Below are 21,657 nucleotides of genomic sequence, written 5' to 3'. Positions count from 1 at the left end.
TATATATATATATATATATATGTATATGTGTGTGTGTGTGTGTGTGTGTATGCATATATATATGTATGTGTGTATATATATATATATATATATATATATATATATATATATATATGTATGTGTGTGTATATATGAAGAGTTCAGATGCAAAAGCCTCTAAATGCCATCTGAAATTTTCTTCTAGAATGATCATTTTTATCAAGCTCGTATATTTAAGTTAGCTATAGGTGACACACCTGAATGGATGGCTCATTAAGTATGCAGGGGCATTGTCTCATCAGGTGTGAACCACTAAATATGCATGATCGTTTACGCCCCATCCGCATATTGCCTTTCCAAACTAAAAGTGTTTCACAAAACTAAAATCAATGTATCGTTTTATGTGAATGATTAGGCAGGATGATTTTCACATCATTTTGAAGAAAAAACTCTAGGCGACGACATCCATTAGTCAGAAGTCTTATTGCCACATATTTAGTATGTGTTTTGTGGCCTTATTTCAGAAACTTTCATTTTTAGGTTTTTCAATAACCATGCATAAACATTATTCTCTCAAAAATGAAAACATGTACATACATGTGGCTCACATATTATGGTAGTCCTGTTTGTGCTAAATAGAGTGTAATTTTTTTTTTGCCATTGATATGTTTATAAGCAACTGAAAAAAGCACAAATGTCAGGGCATGTCAGAACATCTCAAGGACCCCAAAAACACCCCAGACCTCTGAGGGTTAAAGGAGACATATCATGCTTTTAAATCGTTCCTTTTTACATATAAATCATACATTTGTGGTCTATATAAAGCGGAACTGCAATGCTTGGGTCTGAATTTCTCATTATTATAGCTCCACAGGCCCCTTTTCTACCCTTTTTCTGATGTGCGTCTGAGAGCAACTCGTTTTGGTGCGGTCTCTTTAAATACAATTGAGACACTTCATACCCCGCCCCCTCTCCAAGTTGTAGCGGTGACACTCGGTTCAACTCCACTCCGTTCGGCCATTGTTGTAGTTTGATAGCAGAGATACGATTATCTAGCGGCACAGAAACGTTTTATTCACATTTTATTAACAAAATGTCAACAACGGAAGACTTGTCCAGCCAGCCTTAGATGTTCGAGCCAGAGTCGGAGCCGGAGCAAGATGAAAATGAAGACGACGAACCTGCAGAACAACGTCTTCATATGGATGTATCGCAATGGTGTGTTACTGTATTTACACATGAAACTTTGGTCTTCCGACCGTTTACCACCGTGTCGATTTATTTTGATTAATATGTGCGAGGGAGAGAGAGCAAGACAGCGTCTAGTTTGGAGACGGTGAAGTCTTGTTTACACTTTCGCCTGGCTCCGAAGAGAGAGTGCGCACGCGCGCGACCGGGTCTCTCTCTCTGCTCGTTCTTTCAGTTAAACATGCGCCCTGTCACAAGCGCAGCAGTTCATCTACATTAGACGGTGTAATGAAGCGTGTGGGTTACTACATCCAACAACCGAACATTTTAACTTACCCTCTCGTAACTTCTGCATCCTTTAGCTTGGACTACAAAATTGCAGCGAGAAATAAAAATGGCGGATTGCTCGAAGTGGTGGGCCGGAAGTCAATGTCCTTATTTGGCAGTTCCGCTGCAAATACTGTGACGTAATAGTTAAAAAAACGTCATAGAGAACAGAAAAATCGGAACAGGTTGAAAAATATGACCAAAACAGAATATAAAGATATCAACGAAGCACCTGAAGAGAATAATTTCAACTTTTCTGTACTTCTAAACACTCCAAATGTACAACAAAATGCATTTAAGGGCTAAAAAAGTGGATTTAGCATGATATGTCCCCTTTAAACTTTCGTGACGATACTGCACTGGCCCGTCAACTGTTCTGAGCGTCGTTCACGTTTGTTCACGTTCATGCATTGTAAGAATTCATAAAAATGTTACTGGCCAACTGGCGAGGGACACCGTTTCATATAGCCGTTTCAAGTCAGAATTGGACACCGTTTCAAGTCAGAATTGGACACTTGTCTGTAGCCTGGCTACTTGGGATGGTAAGATTCACCGATTCACATCGGTGCATCGGCATAGAAATTAATGATGTGATGCATCGATATTGGATAAAAGTTGGCATTTGTATCGTGGGGTATATTTTCTCCAGTCTCCATCTGATAAACCAGCTCTCGGATGGTTGCATCAGCCCTCTGTTCCTCCTTGATGCTGAGATGAGACAGGGCTGAAGGTAGCTGATCCTCTTCAGTGGTATAACTGTCAGGGACTGCCTTTGCTGTAATGGAGAGGGACTCAACCAGCGTAATGCCCTCAGGACCAGGACTGACAGGCTGAGCAGCTCGGACGAGACAACCTTGACAGATGGCGTCAACAATTTCTAAAGAAATCAGTTTTGAGTCGGCAAGACGGTTTTCCAGGAACTGTTGTATGAGCTCATGATCTTTAGGTGCTTCATCAAGACACTGGTGAGGACGTCGGGAGAGTGCGTCTGCATCTATATTCTGTTTCCCAGCCCGGTACAGGAGTTTGAACGAGTATGTGGAGAGTGCGGCCAACCAGCGGTGACCAGTAGCATCCAGTTGGCGGAGGTGAGTATGTAAGTCAAGGGATTGCTATCTGTCACAACGGTAAAGGTGGCTCCATACAGGTAATCCTGGAACTTCTCGGTGACACTCCATTTTAATGCCAAGAATTCCAGTTTGTGGGCTGGGTAGCGGCTTTCGCTCTTAGGCAGGCCTCTGCTTGCATAAGCAATCACTCTCAGCTTTCCCTCCTGTTCCTGATAGAGTGCAGCTCCTAGTCCTGTCGTACTGGCGTCTGTATGAAGTATGTACGGTTGGGATGGATCTGCAAACCCAAGGACTGGAGCTGTGGTTAGTTTCTCAATCAATGTGGTGAAAGCGACTTAGCGACTTGGCAACTGGGACTCCAACGTTCTCCAAAAGGTTGATTTGGACTTTGGTATTGAACGTTGGATGGCTTGGTTCTGGACTTCCATGCAGGTAAGTACCCACGGGTAAGGTCGTTCAGAGGTTTGGAAATGGTGGAATAGTCTCTAATGAAACGGCGGTAATAACCCGCAAATCTCAGAAAAGAGCGTAGTTCCTTTAGGTTGGTGGGAATTGGCCAGGATTTGATGGCGTTTATCTTTTCTGGATCCGTTTCTACTCCTTTCTCTGACACAATATGACCCAGGTAGCGGACAGATGTTTGGAAAAACTTGCACTTCTCTGGTGACAATTTTAATCCGTACTCTCTCAACCGGTCCAGCACTCGTATCAATCTCCTCTCGTGTTTTTCAAGGGATTTGGAGAAGATTATTAAATCATCCAAAAACACTAACACTTCACGAAGATGGAGATCGCCCATGCATCGCTCCATCAACCGCTGGAACCCCTGGGGCATCCTGTTGAATTCCCAAAACCCCAAAACCCCAGCAGTCTTGGGCTTATCCGCTTCGTGCATTTCAATCTCGTAATAGCCTGTCTTCAAGTCGAGGACTGAAAACCATTTTGAACTGCGCCGTAAGCGCCGTAAAGGATTCTTCTAACTTTGGAAGAGCGTAATTGTCCTTGATGGTCTGGAGATTAAGCTTCCTATAGTCGATGCACAATCGGATATCCCCATTCTTCTTCCGTACCACGACAATAGGAGAAGAGAAGGGTGATGTGGACTCACGGATGACACCGGCCTCCAGAAGCTCGCTCAGATGGCTACGAACGGCTTCTATGTCATTGGGATGGATTGGTCTAGTGTTTGAACGGAGTTCCATCATGAAGCGTGATGTGATGCTTTACCTTGCTCGTGCATCCAAAGTCGAGGTCATGATGTGAGAAGACCTCTGACATGTCGCTTAATCTCCTTGTGATTCGCTCTTTCCACTCCGATGGTATAGGAGAGTCACCAAAATCAAAATTGAGAGAGGTAAGTGCAGGTTCTGATAGATAGCCTTTCACCTGATGCTGTGACAGAATGAAGTGGTAAGCTCCGAGCTCTGTGATGACACTCAATGGTGGAATGTAGAGGTCCTGCTCTGACTCATTTGTTACGACCACTGGGACTTTGTAGGGAGCATGAGCTGGAAGAGTGAGAAGGCAGTTGCTAACACATAGACCACCAGGCAGGATGGACGCAGGATGCTGGACGAAAACAGACTGGCTGAAGCTGGGAGAGGCGACGTTAGCAGAGCCCTCGATGATGAATGTGCGGCCGGCCGGAACACGCACTGGGACTTTGCTGAAGAGTCTCACTACTCCAACATGGCCACTGTCTCTCTGCTGGTGTGACAACTGGAGGGTCTTTAACATGGCTCTGTAACCTTGCAAGCTAGGTTGGAACGTTGGTAAGTTGCTCTGCAGGTATTGCTCAAGCGTATTCATCCCAATCAGAACAGTGGACGAAGCTTCAGGACAGACATCAGGAACAACCAAAGCCAAGGTTGAAACATCACACTCCTTGCCCATAAAGTCTTTCGGAAATTCCACCACCATCTCCACATAACCAAGGTAAGGGACTGACTGTCCAGCAGCACCTTCGATGTATAATAGATTATGTAGATTATTTGTTGATCTTGCAAATGTTCATTGTAAAAAGAGGCAGATACTGTGGTCACCTGCGAACCAGTATCAAGCAGACACTGACAGGTGTGACCAAAGACAGCAACTTCAGCGGTACATCTTGACCCCACCAGGCCTTTGGGGAGAAGGACTATGGCCTCCCGTTTGGACTGCTGGAGGGTTGTGCACTGAACAGGCTTCTTCAACTTTGCGGGACAGTGTGGGTCCAGCACAGTTCCTGTTTGTCCCCCAACAAGAACTGAGTCTAGTTTAACTGTTCGAGTACTGGTTGATTCCGCTTCTGCTACTTTTGTTTCTTTTCACTGAACTGTCTTTTCTTAGCACTGACGGGTTCCGGATTCGGCCGGTTGTCACATTGCGGCCTGATGTGTCCATCTTCTCTGCAGCAGAAACAGAACCCGGGCTTTGGACTTGCAGAGGGATCACTCACAGCAGCTGCCATGTTCTGTTTTCCACGTGACTTTAGAACTGGATTGGGTCTCGGAGTGTAAGACTGTCGGCCCTGAGACTGGTTTGCAGTTAGGACAGCCAGTTGACGCTGTATTGCAGCCATCTGTTCAGTGAGTTGTTTGGTAATTATAGTCAGTGTCTCACATATTTTCTTTTCCTCTTCTCCATATGCAATCTGGGCTTGTGACGTTACTTTCTGTCTGGCTCCGCCTCCTCCCAGATGCTGTTTCATTCTTTGTGTCTTTACAGCCTCGCGATCCTCTTCAGTTCTTAACAGCAGCAGTAGTTCAGCGAAAGACAGTGGTTTCTCTATTTTCTGTTTAAGCTGCAGTTCAGATATCAGGACATTGTCCCAGCATCCTCTGCAGAACTGATTAAGAAGATGTTTATTAACTTCAGCTTTTGGTGCACCTCCCCTCTTTACTGCAAGATTTAAAACAACTTGTAATCGCTGCAGGTAAGCTGAAGGTTTTTCACCAGCGTTTTGAAGAGTATCCATAAATTTTGCATACAACTCCTCCCCGTCCTGCACTGTCCCATAGGCGGAGTCAAGCTGTTGGATGTAGATGTTAACAGACATGTCAGGACTTAGATGTTTCACCATGTCAGCGGCTGGTGGCAGGAGACTGTCGAGGATTTGTCGCGATCGTTGGATTTCAGATATGGCAGGATCACTGAGAACCAGATCCACACTAGACCGCCATGTGTCGTAGTCCACTTCATGTTGTTGTCGTGGCACCTTTCCAGAAAACACACGGAGTCTGTGGGAAGAGCGCAGATGCACAGCAGTATCCTCAGACTTGACAATGTGTTCTACCACATACCTCTGTAACTCAGGAGGGTTGAGGTCTGAAGCAGTGAAGTTGATGGTGGCACGTCGCTCCCCTGGCTGAGCTATGGGAGCAGTGGCAAGCAGTGAAGATGGAGCAGCCATTTTATACGGTGACTGAGTTGTTGTATTCACTGAAAACTGTTCTGCCTTAACACCAACACCGGCTTCGACATCAGGGCGCAGCTCTGAGATTTATTTGCTGATCTGGCCCATCATCTCGTTCAGCACTTCAGCATAGTTTTGTCCAGTCAGTTTAGCAGCTTCTTTTAAGTCAGCTAAATATGTCTGAGTTTAAGAACTTCCCACATTTGCAGTATATACTTGAGATAGATTCTTAATGTAATAAACGGTACCGGTCTCGGAAGTTTGCGTATATGGTAGAAGTGGATTCAGTAGAGTCAAAGGTAAGCCAGACTCAAACTCAACAACGAGCATATTGTGAAACTCGGACTCGGGCGAATCAACAGTAAGAGCACGATTTATCCTACCATACTGCTCAAGAAACCCTTCCACTTCATCAGGAACCTCGGACTCTGTGACCAATACTGCATTTGGTATTTTAATGTCAAGCGTTTCAAAAATATTCATGGTCAAATTAATATTGGTGAGACTGAATGTTCAGAAATGTGTATATTAAATACCCTTTCAAGACCTCCTGGCTGGCTCGCCACATTTATGTAGCATATACACGGGGTATATGTGTTGAATAGCAGATGAATATAGCTATAGAAGGTTAAATAATGATTGGGCTACAGAAGATAGAGTTCATCTCAAGGAGGTGTTGAAAGAGTAAATAATAACACAAAGACGGATAATTTAATTTTGGTGTTGGTACCATGTATTAAGTGAAAACAAAGACAAACAACAATAACAATACACAAAATATTTCCCATCTGCAGAGAAGTTCAGTAGTTCACAAGAAAAACAAAAAAACAAAATACAACTCAGGAAAACTTGAGAGTACTCAGATTAAAGACAGTCCACAACACACTATACTATATTCTTTGTTCATAAGAGATGAACACCACGTCCAAATAACGTGAATGGTCCGTGAGACGCAAATAGTCCATGAGCCAGAGCTTAGTGAATGGCTGTGTGTGTGTGTGTGTGTGTGTGTGTGTGTGCGTGTGTGTGTGTGTGTATGAGAGTGGAGGGGGTGAGCAGAGCTGCACAGCCTCCTACCAAACCCACAGGGGGTGATGATATTGTTGGGGCAGGTTCTGTTCCAGGTAATAATAGCTCGCCATCAGCTGGCCCGCAACTGGCCACACCTGGCCTGTATTAAATAAACAGGACCCATGGTTTAGTCACTACTCATAATATAATTTACCTACTAGCTAGTTTTATATTCTATGTTTTATATTTTATGTGTACACAATAGTATTCAAAATACTGCATAAGTAATTGTCATAATTATATTAAATGACAATAACAAAATCGTACAAAAATACTCAAATGCATGGAAATAACCACCCATAAATATTGGGATTATTTACAACATAACATTCCATTCAATACAATTGATAATCTTGTCATTCAGTATGTAAATGAACCATTTAAATACTTAAAGCCATAGCATTGAAAACAAAGTGCTAGGTTTACATTATAATTCATTGAACCCAATAGAAACTCCATAGGAGCGAATGGGAAGCTAATGCTACCAGCCACCACATATAAATACATTGAGATGGCTTAACGCTGTTAGCATTAAGCTAGCGAAAATCTTCATTATAATACATAAGGATGCCAATGCCAATAGCAACATGCTAGCGGACACAACAACAAACAGACTCACCAATTCCCGCAGATGTTCGGCACCAGTCGGCTTCTAAAGATGACGGTGGTGGACACTACAAATACAGAATCGCATGCTAGAGTCAACCAAGCATTTAAGATAATAATAATAATAATAATAATACATTTTATTTCTAATGCGCTTTTCTTAGACTCAAAGCGCTACAATATACAAAGAGAATAACAACAATAAAATACAATAAAATAGTCACATTCAGTTACAGTAAGCAGCTCTAAAAAGTTGTGTCTTTAAAGAGTTCTTAAAAGAATCCAATGTTGGAGAGTCTCTAATTTCCGGTGGTAGAGCATTCCATAGACGTGGTGCTGAGACCGAGAATGCTCGACCACCCATAGACTTTAATTTATATCGAGGCTGCTGGAGGATGCATGACCTGGAAGAGCGCAGAGAGCGAGCTGGAGTATAAGCGGTGACTAAACTGCAGAGATAAGCCGGGGCCATCCCATGAATAGCTTTATATGTTAAAATCAATGTTTTGAATTCGATACGTGCTTGTATCGGCAGCCAATGCAAATCAAAGAGTACCGGGAAAATATGTTGACGAGTAGTTGTATGTGTCAATAACCGGGCGGCTGAATTTTGAATATATTGTAATTTTTTGATGGATTTATTTGGGAGACCAGAATAGAGCGCATTGCAGTAATCAAGCCTCGACGTAATAAAGGCATGAATAAGCCTTTCTGCATCTGGCAGCGATAGAAATGGTCGTAGTCTAGCGATATTTCTAAGATGGAAAAATGCAGTCTTTGATACCTTTTTAGTATACATGAGTTCAGGGTCAAAAATAACGCCAAGATTGCACACTTGAAGGGATGGAGTAACAAAGTCATTGACAGTAATCAGCTCTGAAATGTTAAGTTTAAGTAAAGATGTTGGTGTACTGACAAAAAGGAGTTCTGTTTTTGCCTGGTTAAGCTTAAGAAAATTGTCATGCATCCAGGCTTTTATCTCATCCAAGCAGGTGCTAAGGACTGTAACCGCAAGGTTTGGATTAGGGTGCATGCTGATATAGATCTGCGTATCGTCGGCATAACAATGAAAACCTAACCCAAACTTACGAATGATGTCACCCAGAGGCAACATATAGATGCTAAATAAGATGGGACCAAGCACAGACCCTTGTGGGACACCCTGCTGAACTAGTGTTGGTAAAGATTTGTTTTCCCCCAAAGACACAAACTGGAAACGATTTGTAAGGTAAGATGTAAACCATTCAAAAGCAGTACCAGAGATTCCTAGCCATACAGACAGTCTTTCAAGAAGGACAGCATGAGATATTGTATCAAAAGCAGCAGTGATGTCCAACAATACTAAAATACTACAGGCACCCATATCAGCAGAGATGAGAAGATCATTTACAACCCGGACAAGAGCAGTCTCAGTAGTATGGCCTGATCTAAATCCGGACTGAAACGGTTCTAGGAGATTGTTGTTGGACAGGTATTGCTGTAGCTGGATGGAAAATAAGCGAAAATAGCTTTGTTTGTGTAGAGACATACCGAGTGCAGCTGCTCCGGTGGCTTCACCCTCACACTACTGATTGGGGAAACTCACTGCAGGTGACTGGGAAAAATAGAACCATGGAATTTTACTATTTATATTTTACTTTTATTAATTTTATTAATTAATTTTACTATTATTTTACTATTATTTTCTATTTATATTTACCCTGGGTTACAAATGCATCGTTTCTAACATATTTGCATCAGTAAAAAAAACATTTTTTTATACAGTATATAATTATTAGTAGATACGCTATACTTTTATTATTTAGAAAGTGACCAATAATTTGTGTCCAATATTTTATATGTAGATTGATTTCTTCTCTCTAAAGTGTTTCTCAAGCGTGTTCTCTCATCACCACTGCTGCCATGTGAATATGATGTTTCACAACATTACAGAATCCTAAGACAATGGTGTGTGCGATATATATCACCTGCGATAATATCGTAATTGTTGTTTTAACGATGTGCGGTCTGACATTATTGAGTATATCCCTCACACACACTCAAAGAGTGCATGCATATATTACGCTATGTAGTCTTGTAGATTAGACTAGTGTGGTGTGCATTTAGAGTGCCCGCTTTCACTGTGTGATTTAGTCTCATTTATATAATTTAACATAGTTAATAAATATCTCAGGAAGAGTGCAGCTTTTCTCCAGATATCAGCATGATAACAAATGTGATAGATTTTATACAAGTTTAATAAACAAGAAGCCAACGAAAATAGTCCACAACAAAGCCACAGCACTGTAATTGAGTCTCTGAGCAACACAAGGCAGTGTTTCCTTACTGAATGAATCAGCTTTTTGAATGAATCAGTTATGACTAAGATAGATTAAGGCTGTGTCCAAAATCGCCCCCTTATACCCTTAACCCTTGAGATGTTTTGACATTTTCAGTTGTTTATAAACATTTTAACGGCAAAGGTGTCATTACACTCTATTCAGCACAAACAGGGCTACCATAATATGTGAGCAACATGTATGTACATGTTTGTATTTTTGAGAAAATAATGTTTATGTATGTTTATTGAAAAAAACAAAGAATTAAAGTTTCTGAAATAAGGCCACAAAACACATAATAAATATGTGTCCACAAGACTTTTGACTATGTTGTCGCCTAGAGTTTTTTCTTCAAAATTATGTGAAAATCATCCTGCCTACATAAAACAATACATTGGTTTAAATTTTGTAAGACACATTTTTTTTAGAAAGGCAATATGCGTGGGGGGCGTGAATGATCATAAATAATGCTGTGATTCACACCTGAGAAGACAATGACCCACATAATGTGCTGCATAATGAGCCTTTCAGTCAGGTATGTCACTGAGAGGGAACTATAAAATGTGAGGACAAAAGATATATATATATATATATATATATATATATATATATATATATATATACACACACACATATATTGCTTTTAATTTATTTAGAATACAGTTAACAATATAATCCAAATATAAATGAAAGTCAAAAGCACATTTTGAGTACACAGTCATACATGGAAACAATCACTGTTCAAATAGGCTATATCGGCCATTCTACAGACTTGGTTCAAAGTTAGAGTTGGAAACATCTTGAATTTTTTTTATTTTTCCACAAATTTTGTATGCATGCATGCAAATTCTCATACTGTATTTTCAGAAAGTTTTGGAATATTTATCCTCTCCCCAAATTTGTCACTAATAAAACACAATAATCATTAATTTAAGGAGAAGGCTTATATTGACCTATTAAGATTTTGTTTACATCTGCCTTGTAAATATTTTTTTTGCTATTTTATTAAAGTTTTCACATGTAAAAAAACAATTACAATTTTAACAATATTTCAAGTGTAATCTTTCTTTGTAAAAAGCATACATTTTATCATACGTATTTCAAAGTTAAAGATTCATTAGTTTGAATATACATGGGAACAAACACTATAATAACATCTTAGTGGATAATTCAATATACCTACAGTACTTTATTTTTGACAAAACTTCCTATTATTTAACATATGAGCAGAAATTGGCGAACAAAAGCTTATTTGATGTGGCAGTAGTCTATTTTACAGTAAAAACTTTATAATCTATCCAAAACTAGTCAAAGAAATCTTGTCTAAACATTCATATCACAAGACGACGTAAAGTCAACAAATAAAGAAAAAAAAAAAAACACAATTTACACAATGTATTTTGTGACCAAAAAGGCATAAGCTGAAGCCAAAGGCTTATGTTTTTTGCCTATCCTAGATCAAAAATTAATTATCCTAGATCAAAATTAAATAATAAAATTAAGTATACATTAAATAAATATTAAATAAACACTTCAACCACATTATATCTCATGAACAAAAAATCTTTAAACATTTTTTTAAATTGTACCAATTGAGATGATTCCTTAATAAACCTCGGTAGACTGTTCCACAGTTTTACACCACATACAGAGACACAGTAACTTTTCCGTTTAGTTCGTGCACAAGCAGGTCTGAATTCAAGTTTCTGTCTTAAACTGTACACATCTTCTTTTATATTAAACAGCTGTTGTATGTTTCTTGGAAGTAATTTCTTTTTCGCTTTAAATAATATTTGTGCGGTCTGAAAAATCAATCAACTCTTTGTGTTTCATTATTTTAGATCTACAGAAAAGTGTGTTTGTGTGCTCCCTATACCCTACTTTATGAATTATTCGTATTGCCCTCTTTTGTAATAGGAATAGTGAATGAATTGAACTTTTGTAATTATTTCCCCATATCTCAGAGCAATAACTTAAATATGGCAAGACCAGCGCAAAATATAAAATTTTCATTGAATCGTGATCTACTAAATGTTTTGCCTTGCTCAATACACCCACACTTCTTGATACTTTAGAGTGTACATGTCTTATATGAGGCTTCCAGTTAAGTTTGTCGTCTATAATTACCCCTAAAAACTTGTTTTCTCCCACCCGTTCAATGACAACCCCCTGGACTTCTAGCTGTATATGTTCATTATCCCCACGACACCCAAATAACATTAATTTTGTTTTACTTAAGTTCAAGGATAATTTGTTTTCATTAAACCAAGTTACTAATTTATTTATTTCAAGTTTCATCATAGATAATAGCATTTCTATGTTATCCCCAGAAGAAAATAAGCTAGTATCGTCAGCAAAAAGGACCAGTTTGAGCACTGTCGATACATCACATATATCATTAATATATAAAATAAATAATTTCGGCCCCAACACTGACCCTTGAGGCACCCCGCAGTTTATGTCCATATAAGAGTAAGAGTACTTATCCAGTTGCACAAACTGTTTCCTATTTCTCAAGTAGTCCTCAACCCACTCCAGTGCCTTCCCCCGTATTCCATAGTGCTCTAATTTCCAAAATAAAATTGAATGATCGACAGTATCAAAGGCTTTTTTAAGATCTATAAATAATCCTGCCGCTATTTTCTTTTGCTCTACTGAATCTGTGACTTCTTCAATGGAATCCAGTAAAGCCATTGCCGTGGATCTTTTTTTTCTAAATCCATATTGGTTTTCACTTAATATTTTATGTTTGTCAATGAATTTTTCTAATCTTAAATTAAACAGTTTTTCCAGAATTTTTGAAAATTGTGATAATAAAGAAACTGGTCTATAATTGGTGTACTGTTGTTTACTTCCAGATTTAAACAAGGGGATTACTTTCACTATCTTCATTTTATTTGGAACTATGCCAGTTTGAAATGATAAATTAAATATATGAGTTAGTGGTTTTGCAATCTCTCTAATTATTTTCTTAACCAAAATCATGTCTATTTTGTTGCAATCTGTTGATGTTTTATTCTTACATTTCATTGCTATATTGATCACCTCTGTCTCATTGACTGGGTACAGAAACATTGTGTGTGCATTTGTTTTTTTTGCCATCACTACATGAGTTCCCCTTGTCGTGGTAGCTGGAATCTTACTAGCTAAGGTAGGTAGGCCCAGCATTTACAAAGAAGTGATTAAAGCCATTGGCTACCACTTCCATGTTGTATTCTTCCTTGTCATCTTTGATGAAATAATTTGGGTAGTCCATTTTCCTTCGCCCATTACTTATCACATCATTCAGGATATTCCACACTTCTTTCACATTATATTTATTAGACTCCAATAAATTTCTGTAATGTTTTTTCTTACAATCTCTCATTATGGTTGTTAATTTATTTTTGTAGATTTTATATTTAGCTTCTGCTACTAAAGTTTTTTCCTTAAGAAATTTCTTATACAGCAGGTTTTTCTTCTTGCAAGCTCTCTGCAACCCTTTTGTTATCCATGGAGTGGTGGTGTGACTCTCATACCTATAATACTGTTTAACTGGACAGTGTTTATCATAGAGATGAGAAAATATATTTAAGAAGTCATTGTAGGCCATTTCTGCATTTTCTGTCTGATAAATAGCCTGCCAGTCTTGCACTTGTAGCTCTTCCTTAAATGCATTAATGGCCTCATCTGACCGAAATCTTTTATAACAATATGTTTTAATACGCCGTTTCATTTTTGGATTCACATCATATACAGCAAAGATAGGCAAGTGATCACTAATATCATTAAACAACAGTTCCCCTACAATTCTATTATTTACATCATTCGTGAATATATTGTCTATGAGGGTGGCTGTCTGTGTAGTGATTCTTGAAGGCTTAGTTATAATTGGAAAAAAATTCATGCTATACATAGAATTAATAAATTCTTCCGTCCCTTTATGTTCATTTGGGTTTAATAAATTAATGTTAATGTCTCCACAAATAAATACTGTCTTATGGCTTTTTTTCGAATATGCTTCCTCAACCCAATCTCTAAAACAATCTACATTTGAGTCTGGCGCTCTGTATATACAACTTATAAAAATAGTCTTGTTTTTTGCATTCTCCAAACTTATTAATTTAACTTATTAATTTAAACTTAAATGACAAGAGTATTTTAAGTCTATTTTGCTGCTATGTTAAAAAAATCCAGCAAAACGCGGCGGCGCGTTTGTCGACCCCAGAGGGTTAAATAGGGGTCTTTTTGAGGGGACAGTCATTTGTAGTGGTGTCCGAAACCATAGTGGACGTTATTGAGTGCACTCATTCAAACCCACAGTGCACCGCAATAACGAGTGTACAACTGATGTACGCTCAACGGCTAGAGAATACCTATAATGCACTGTGAGAATTGCGTGCTGAATTAATTCCTGCGCAGCTGAACCAATCATCCATCCATTTTCCAAACTCGCTGGTCCAGCGTAATAACATACAGGTATAAATGCCTTTTTAATTGATTATTAAATTGTTTAATTACAGTTTATACATGCTAGTTTCCATAGCAGGGTTCAGGATAAATCTTTTTATTACTGCTGGAGCTGCCAGTTTGCAATGTTTCAATTAATTATTAAACAGCAAGCACAAACTATGCAAAAGTGGCAGCCCTTCCGGCACACTCAGTGTCCGAATTCACTCACTCACTCACTGTAAGGGAATAGTGAATGAGGGTATAAGGGGGTGATTTCGAACACAGCACAAGACAATGCTTCGTTCCTGAATGAATCAGCCGTTTGAATGAATTGTTTGAATCTCAATGACTCACTCATTAACGGTGACTTGCTGCCATCTACTGGTGGTTTTAATTTCACATTTAAAATATCTTTTCATGTTTTAAATAATTTCAAATATCAATATTCAACATTTTATCTTTGGAGTAAAAAAGGAAACCACTGACATAGAATATAGATTATCATGGGAAAGGTAGAGCTGCATCTTCCAACAAATAATTACAAATCCAATGTTTGGAAACACACAAAGTCAGAAGGCACTTAAGTTAATTTATGATTTTCTGTCTGTCTGAATCAAAGAAATAAAAGCGAACTATCTGTACTGTATTGAATTGCATAGTATCATATTTTTTCCCATTGCATTTTATTGCATTGACTCGCATTTGTTGAATCGAATTGAAATCGGACTGCACTGCATCGTAACTGTGCGTTCACACCAAACGCGAATAGCGTGTCAAATTTGCGTCTACCACGTCTAGTTGGACGCTTGAACATTTTGAATCCATTCGCGTACCCAGTTTGGCGAGTTTCACCACTTGCTCCAGGAGCTGCGCCTGGATGACGGCCACTATCAGTGGTGCTTCCGCCTGTCCCGCGCCCAGTTTGATGACCTGTTGTCCTGCATCGGAGCGAGGATCACCCTCGCCCTCACCTCACCCACATAATCTGTAATTTATTTTTGTATTGATAAATGGAGCCAGCCTCCAAAAGTAATTAACCTGTCCTGTGATTTTTTTTTTTCTTTCTCACACAACACTGTCCAGACACCAACTATGTTCTTATACACTAAAGTATATTGGTTGTCTTTACATTAGAATAATAATGTTTCTTATAATTTGGATTTAAATATGGAATAAATAGCATTCAATACAAAATGAATATGTCTCATATATTGAAATCAAGTTTTTATGTGATAAAAGATTTACTTTGTTTTTTACTTCACCACGTGACAGCAGCAAGCATGCTCCTGATTGGTTAACTTGGCGCGAACTGACGCCAAAGTTTTTTCAACTCGGGCATCAGACGCGAATTCGCGTCAAACGCGTTACCCCTCATTTACACTGCACACGCCTGCGGCGCATTACGGCTGCGACAAGGTTTTATTCCGTCCTCCACGCGGTGCCAACTCACACCGGGAGCATATCAGAAGCGGAGCGACTGGATGCGTGAGACCACGTGATTTGCCTGTCCAACGTGTTTTTCTGATTTTGGGGTTTCTCCTACCAAGGATATATTGCCAATATACGTGCAATACGTTTGGGAGTCTGCACAGGGTGTTTATTTTGAAATTGACAGGGTTTTTTGACTTTTATTTTGTATTTCCAGTGCGACTTGGCGTCCATCAAAAATAGACTAGGCGCCTATATTTAGCGAAGCGGCGCGGGAGAGCCGCTTCTGGGAAGCTTCTGAAACGTGCCGCATCGCGGCCGGTGTAAACACAAGCATTGACTAGAATGGCCGCGATCAGCTCCGGTAGCCGTGTCGCAGCCGTAATGCGCCGCAGACGTGTGCAGTGTAAATGAGGGGTTACGGTGCGTGTCCACTGGTACAGTGCGAGCGGAGCGGAGCGTTTTCAATTAATTCCTATGGAAGTCTAGCTTCATGCTCGTGCAATGCATTTTGGGATTGACAGCGGATCGGAGAAAGCGTTGAGAGCGACCGAGAGCGTCAAAAGGTTGGGCAGTTTGACTTTATGCAAATATCAAGCGAAAAACGCGGTCGGCAGCCAATTGCTGTGAGGTTCGGGATGTGACGTCTATTTTGAGAGTTTAAAAATATGCAAATTGTGCCGGAGTTTATGCTGGATTTAGTGCGTAAATCATTTTGTTTACAAATTAGACGCTTTGCAGTTGTTATGTTAAAGATTTTATTTTGGATGTGTTCATTGTGATTATATTGGCTGGATTTGTAAAAGTTTACAAAATTGAAAGGATCTTTGCTTGGTGCATTTGGAAACAAAGCTTGTCTATTTCTAAATGTAATCGTGTGCATCGCTGATGATTATACTGTCCGTGTGTTGAAAAAAACTTGGATTAAACACACTCGCAACAGACACACCCCAAAGCGGAGACGTTACAGCGTTGCCAGCGGCACTGAGCGGAGTTTTGCCGCTGTAGTGGACACGCACCGTTAATGCACAAAAAGCACCAAATAAAATCATTCGCGCGGAAAAAGCTAGGTTAACCCCTCATTTACCCTTCATTTACACTGCACACTTCTGCGGCGCATTATGGCTGCGACACGGCTACCGGAGCTGATGCTTGTGTTTACACCGGCCGCGACGCGGCGCGTTTCAGAAGCTTCCCAGAAGCGGCTCTCCGCGCCGCTTCGCTAAATATAGGCGCCTATTCTATATTTGACGGACGCGCGTCCAAGTCGCACCGGGAATACAAAATAAAAGTAAAATAAACATTGTCAAATTCAAAATAAACACCCTGTGCAAACTCCCAAACGTATTACACACCAATATCCTTGGTAGAAACCATAGACCGTATGGTAGAAACCCAAAAATCAAGAAAAACCACGTCAGACAGGCAAATCACGTGGTCTCGTGCATCCAGTCGCTCCGCTTCTGAAATGCTCCTGGTGTGAGTTGGCACCGCGTGGAGGACGGAATAAAACCTTGTCGCAGACGTAATGCACCGCACACGTGTGCAGTGTAAATGAGGGGTTACGCCACGCATCCAGTGTGTCACCGGCCTTACGGTGCGTGTCCACTACAGCGGCAAAACTCCGCTCAGTGCCGCTGGCAACGCTGTAACGTCTCCGCTTTGGGGTGTGTCTGTTGCGAGTGTGTTTAATCTAAGTTTTTTACAACACACACACAGTATAATCATTAGAGATTCACGCGATTACATTAGAAATAAACCAGCTTTGTTTCCAAATGCACCAAGCAAAGATATCCTTTCAATTGTATAAACTTTTATAAAACCAGCCAATATAATCACAATGAACACATCCAAAATAAAATCTTTAACATATTTATAACAACTGCAAGGGGTCTAATTTGTAAACAAAATGGTTTAAGCACTAAATCCAGCATAAACTCCGGCACAATTTGCATATTTGTAAACTCTCAAAACAGACGTCACATTCCGAACCTCACAGCAATTGGCTGCCGACCGCGTTTTTCGCTTGATATTTGCATAAAGTCGAGAACTGCCCAACCTCTTGACGCTCTCGGTCGCTCTCAACGCTTTCTCCGGTCCGCTGTCAATCCCAAAATGCACTGCGCGAGCGTGAAGCTCGACTTCCATAGAAATGAATTGAAAACGCTCGCTCCGCTCCGCTCGCACCGTGCCAGTGGACACGCACCGTGAAGGCCGGTGACACACTGGCTGCGTGGCGTGAGCGTGGCGTTTCTGTTGCGTGTGAGCTGCGTGGCGTGTGCGTGGCGTTTTCCATGTCTTTGCACACCAGAAGCGTGTCTGACGCAGCGCTGCTGCTGCTAGGTGACATATGATAAGCCTCATTGGTGATAAATTTGACATATGGGGAGAGAGTTGTGGAAGGATACTTCATGTTAAACATAGCAGCAAAGACAACGTCGGCAGTGTTGACGGCAAAATAGGCTACAGAATATTTCGTTCTGTATTGACAGGTGCAGTATTTGAAAATCAATAATATTTTTTTAAATTGCATTTATATTTGCATTTATGTCAAACCCTAGACACTTTCAAACATCAAAATGACATTTATTAATATGTATTCGTGTCAAAATGTCATATAAATATCTTTTCCTATTCAATTTTGCTTGGAAACGCTTCCAAGACGCTTGCGTGTCGCGTGAAAAATAGGCGTTGGTTCTATTTCTAGCATGCCGCGCCTGAGACGCGCGTGTCACGCAGGCAGTGTGCAAGCTCTAACCTGTTAACATGGGAGCCGAAATAAAAACGGACACGCCACGCAGCTGAGACGCTTACGCCACGCATCCAGTGTGTCACCGACCTAACCCCTCATTTACACCGCACACGTCTGCGGCGCATTACGGCTGCGACACGGCTACCGGAGCTGATCGCGCCCATTCTAGTCAATGCTTGTGTTTACACCGGCCGCGACGCGGCGCGTTTCAGAAGCTTCCCAGAAGCGGCTCTCCGCGCCGCTTCGCTAAATATAGGCGCCTAGTCTATTTTTGACGGACGCGCGTCCAAGTCGCACCGGAAATACAAAATAAAAGTCAAAAAAACATTGTCAAATTCAAAATAAACACCCTGTGCAAACTCCCAAACGTATTACACACCAATATCCTTGGTAGAAACCATAGACTGTATGGTAGAAACTCAAAAATCAAGAAAAAACACGTCTGACAGTCAAATCACGTGGTCTCGCGCATCCAGTCGCTCCGCTTCTGAAATGCTCCTGGTGTGAGTTGGCACCGCGTGGAGGACGGAATAAAACCTTGTCGCAGACGTAATGCACCGCACACGTGTGCAGTGTAAATGAGGGGTAAGGCGCCAGACGCTCAATTCGTGTCATTCGCGTCGCATGACCTCCAGACGCACGCAAACGCGTCTTTGCATTGACTTAACACTGAAATCCCTCGCGCCAGACGCTATATTATATGGCAAGCCAAAGTATTCATAAACGCCTGGTCAGGCGTCTGATTGCACACTGACACGTCAAAAGCGTGCGTTTTGACAGACAAACGCACGTCCCTGACGCGCGATTTGCCATAAAAGCGCGCGTTCTTAACGTGTGCTTTGTGGTCACTGAAAACGCGCGTCAGAAACGCGCGGTTTTTGCATCAAAACGCGCGTCCTCGACGTGTGATCTGCTATTTAAAACGCACGTTTGCAACGTGCGCTTTGGGGTCACCTAAAACGCGCGTTTATAATAACAAAAATGGGCGTTGAAAACGTGTGTTTTGACTAGGACAAAACGCACGCTTTTGACGTGTAAACAGTTAACCCAAACAGGCAGTACAAACGTGTGTGAAGTTTCCAACCAGGCGAAAAGGACGCGTGAAATACGAGTTAAAATCAGTTTGAACGGGTCAGTGTCATTGGCTCCTGAAGGCTTGGGTCTAACCATTTCTGTGGGCTTAGGGGGGTTTAGCTACTGTTCATAGACTAGACTACCACCATTTAACATGCCATAGATCAGGTTATTCAGCCTATCTATTTTGTCCTTTTTTTGTAGAATTTATAGAAATAATATATTTAAATTGCAGTTTTATCAAAATTTAGATAAAAATAAAATTGCCTTGTTTTTCTTCGCTCTCATGCCTTTGTCCCTATGTGGTTTAGGTCTCTTGTATTATCATTAAACCCAAGCAAAACAGCATGGAATTATCGATGGCAAATTTTACAGAGGAGGGGATTATAATTGGTGAGTTATTATAATCCAATAGTTATCATTTAAGTTAAAAAAAGAAAGAGAGAAAAAACACAGTTTTTTTTTATTTTCCAATTGTAATTTTGGTAACATTTTACAAAAAGGTTTCATACATTATTTAAGTACATTAGTTCACATGAATTAATAATGAACTGCACTTCTACATGTTAATTTCAAATTTAATTTCAACCTTTACTAATATTTATTAAAATCAAAAGTTGTTATTAACATTACTTAATGCACTGCGAACTAACAGGGTACTAAAAGGGTACACTTCTCAGATTAGTAAAGTAAAACAAAGTTGTTAAAGTAGTTTAAGTTTATGAACATTTTAAATGTATACAATACATGGGGCCCTATCTTGCACCCAGCGCAATTGACTTTGTACACTGACGCATGTATCATTCCTATTTTGCACCCGCGCAAAGCGCGCTTTTCCCTCCACAGAAGCACGTCGCTAAACTAGGGAATGAACTTGCGCTCCCTGGGCGGTTCAGCGCAAAAAAGGAGGCGTGTTCCGGCGCAAACGTTCCTTCATGCTATTTTGCAGGTTTAGAAAACAATTGCGCCACTAACCAGGAAAAAATAGTTTAAAGTCAGTGGCGCGTTGCGCATGTTATTCATATGCTATTTTAAGGGCGCATGCTTGGCCATAATCAATGTAGCGTGTGCACAACGCGCATACACTTTGATTCTCTCATCTACACAGAAGCAGCAGTTTTCATTTTTGCAAATCATACATTATTATGATAGATAGATAGATAGATAGATAGATAGATAGATAGACAATTTATTATAAAAGCATACATCTAGCTTACACATTTACCCAAATTATCATACGCCTTTTTAACCGAAGTTAATTTGGGTGGGTTTCTCCATCCCCAACGTCCCTGACGAGAGCGTTGCTCTCCTTGGCTGTGAACCGCTCCTGGCGCGCGTCTGGCAAATCCGCCGTTATAATAGGAATCCGCTTTAGAACAAAGCGTGTCTGCTCTTAAAGGGAATGTGAGATGACGCTCTGATTGGTTTATTTCACGTTACGCCCAAACCACACCTATGAATAATGAAGCTACTTCAGACCAACCCATTTTAGATTTGCGCCTGGCGCAAGAGTCATTTATCCCGCTGGGAAAATAGCAACAGCGCCAAGACCCGCCCACAAAGTTACTTGCGCTTTGCGCTTTGACACTTGCGTTTCAGATCGTTAAAATAGGGCCCATGATGTTGTTTATATATATATTATTTTTATTTTTTTACAAAACATTTTCAACCCTAAAACTTCAAGAAAATCAATGTTAAATATCTGGACAAGTTCTGGGCCAGATTTTAGGTTGATGTCTCAATAAATGAGCTTTAGGAAAGATTGTATTGTGCGCAGTACCAAAATTTTCCACTAGATGACATCCAGACTCCACCGATGAGATCTTCGACTTCCATGTATGGTTTTTAGTGATCTGAACCTTATATTTCCATACTATTCCAAATATGTATGAAGTAGACATCCTATTCAGAAATAGTTATGGCAGTAATCTTAATATTTGATTTGAATTCAATCTCTAAAACACATATAAAAATGTACGGAAAGAATCAAAGCCTGAGTTATAGTTTGCCTCCACATCA

The 21,657-nt window shown here is 40.3% G+C and overlaps 1 protein-coding gene across 1 annotated transcript in view; it reads left to right on the top strand.

Annotated features, from left to right (window-relative positions):
- The window catches only part of LOC311074419 (calcium/calmodulin-dependent protein kinase type IV), a 158,566-nt gene that overhangs the window by 34,715 nt on the left and 102,194 nt on the right, over positions 1 to 21,657 (top strand). The gene's annotated exons all lie outside the window — the stretch shown is intronic.

Source organism: Abramis brama (genome assembly GCF_963993115.1).
Source record: "Abramis brama genome assembly, chromosome: 23".
Lineage (NCBI taxonomy): Eukaryota > Metazoa > Chordata > Actinopteri > Cypriniformes > Leuciscidae > Abramis > Abramis brama.
This window is presented reverse-complemented; position numbering and strand designations above follow the sequence as displayed.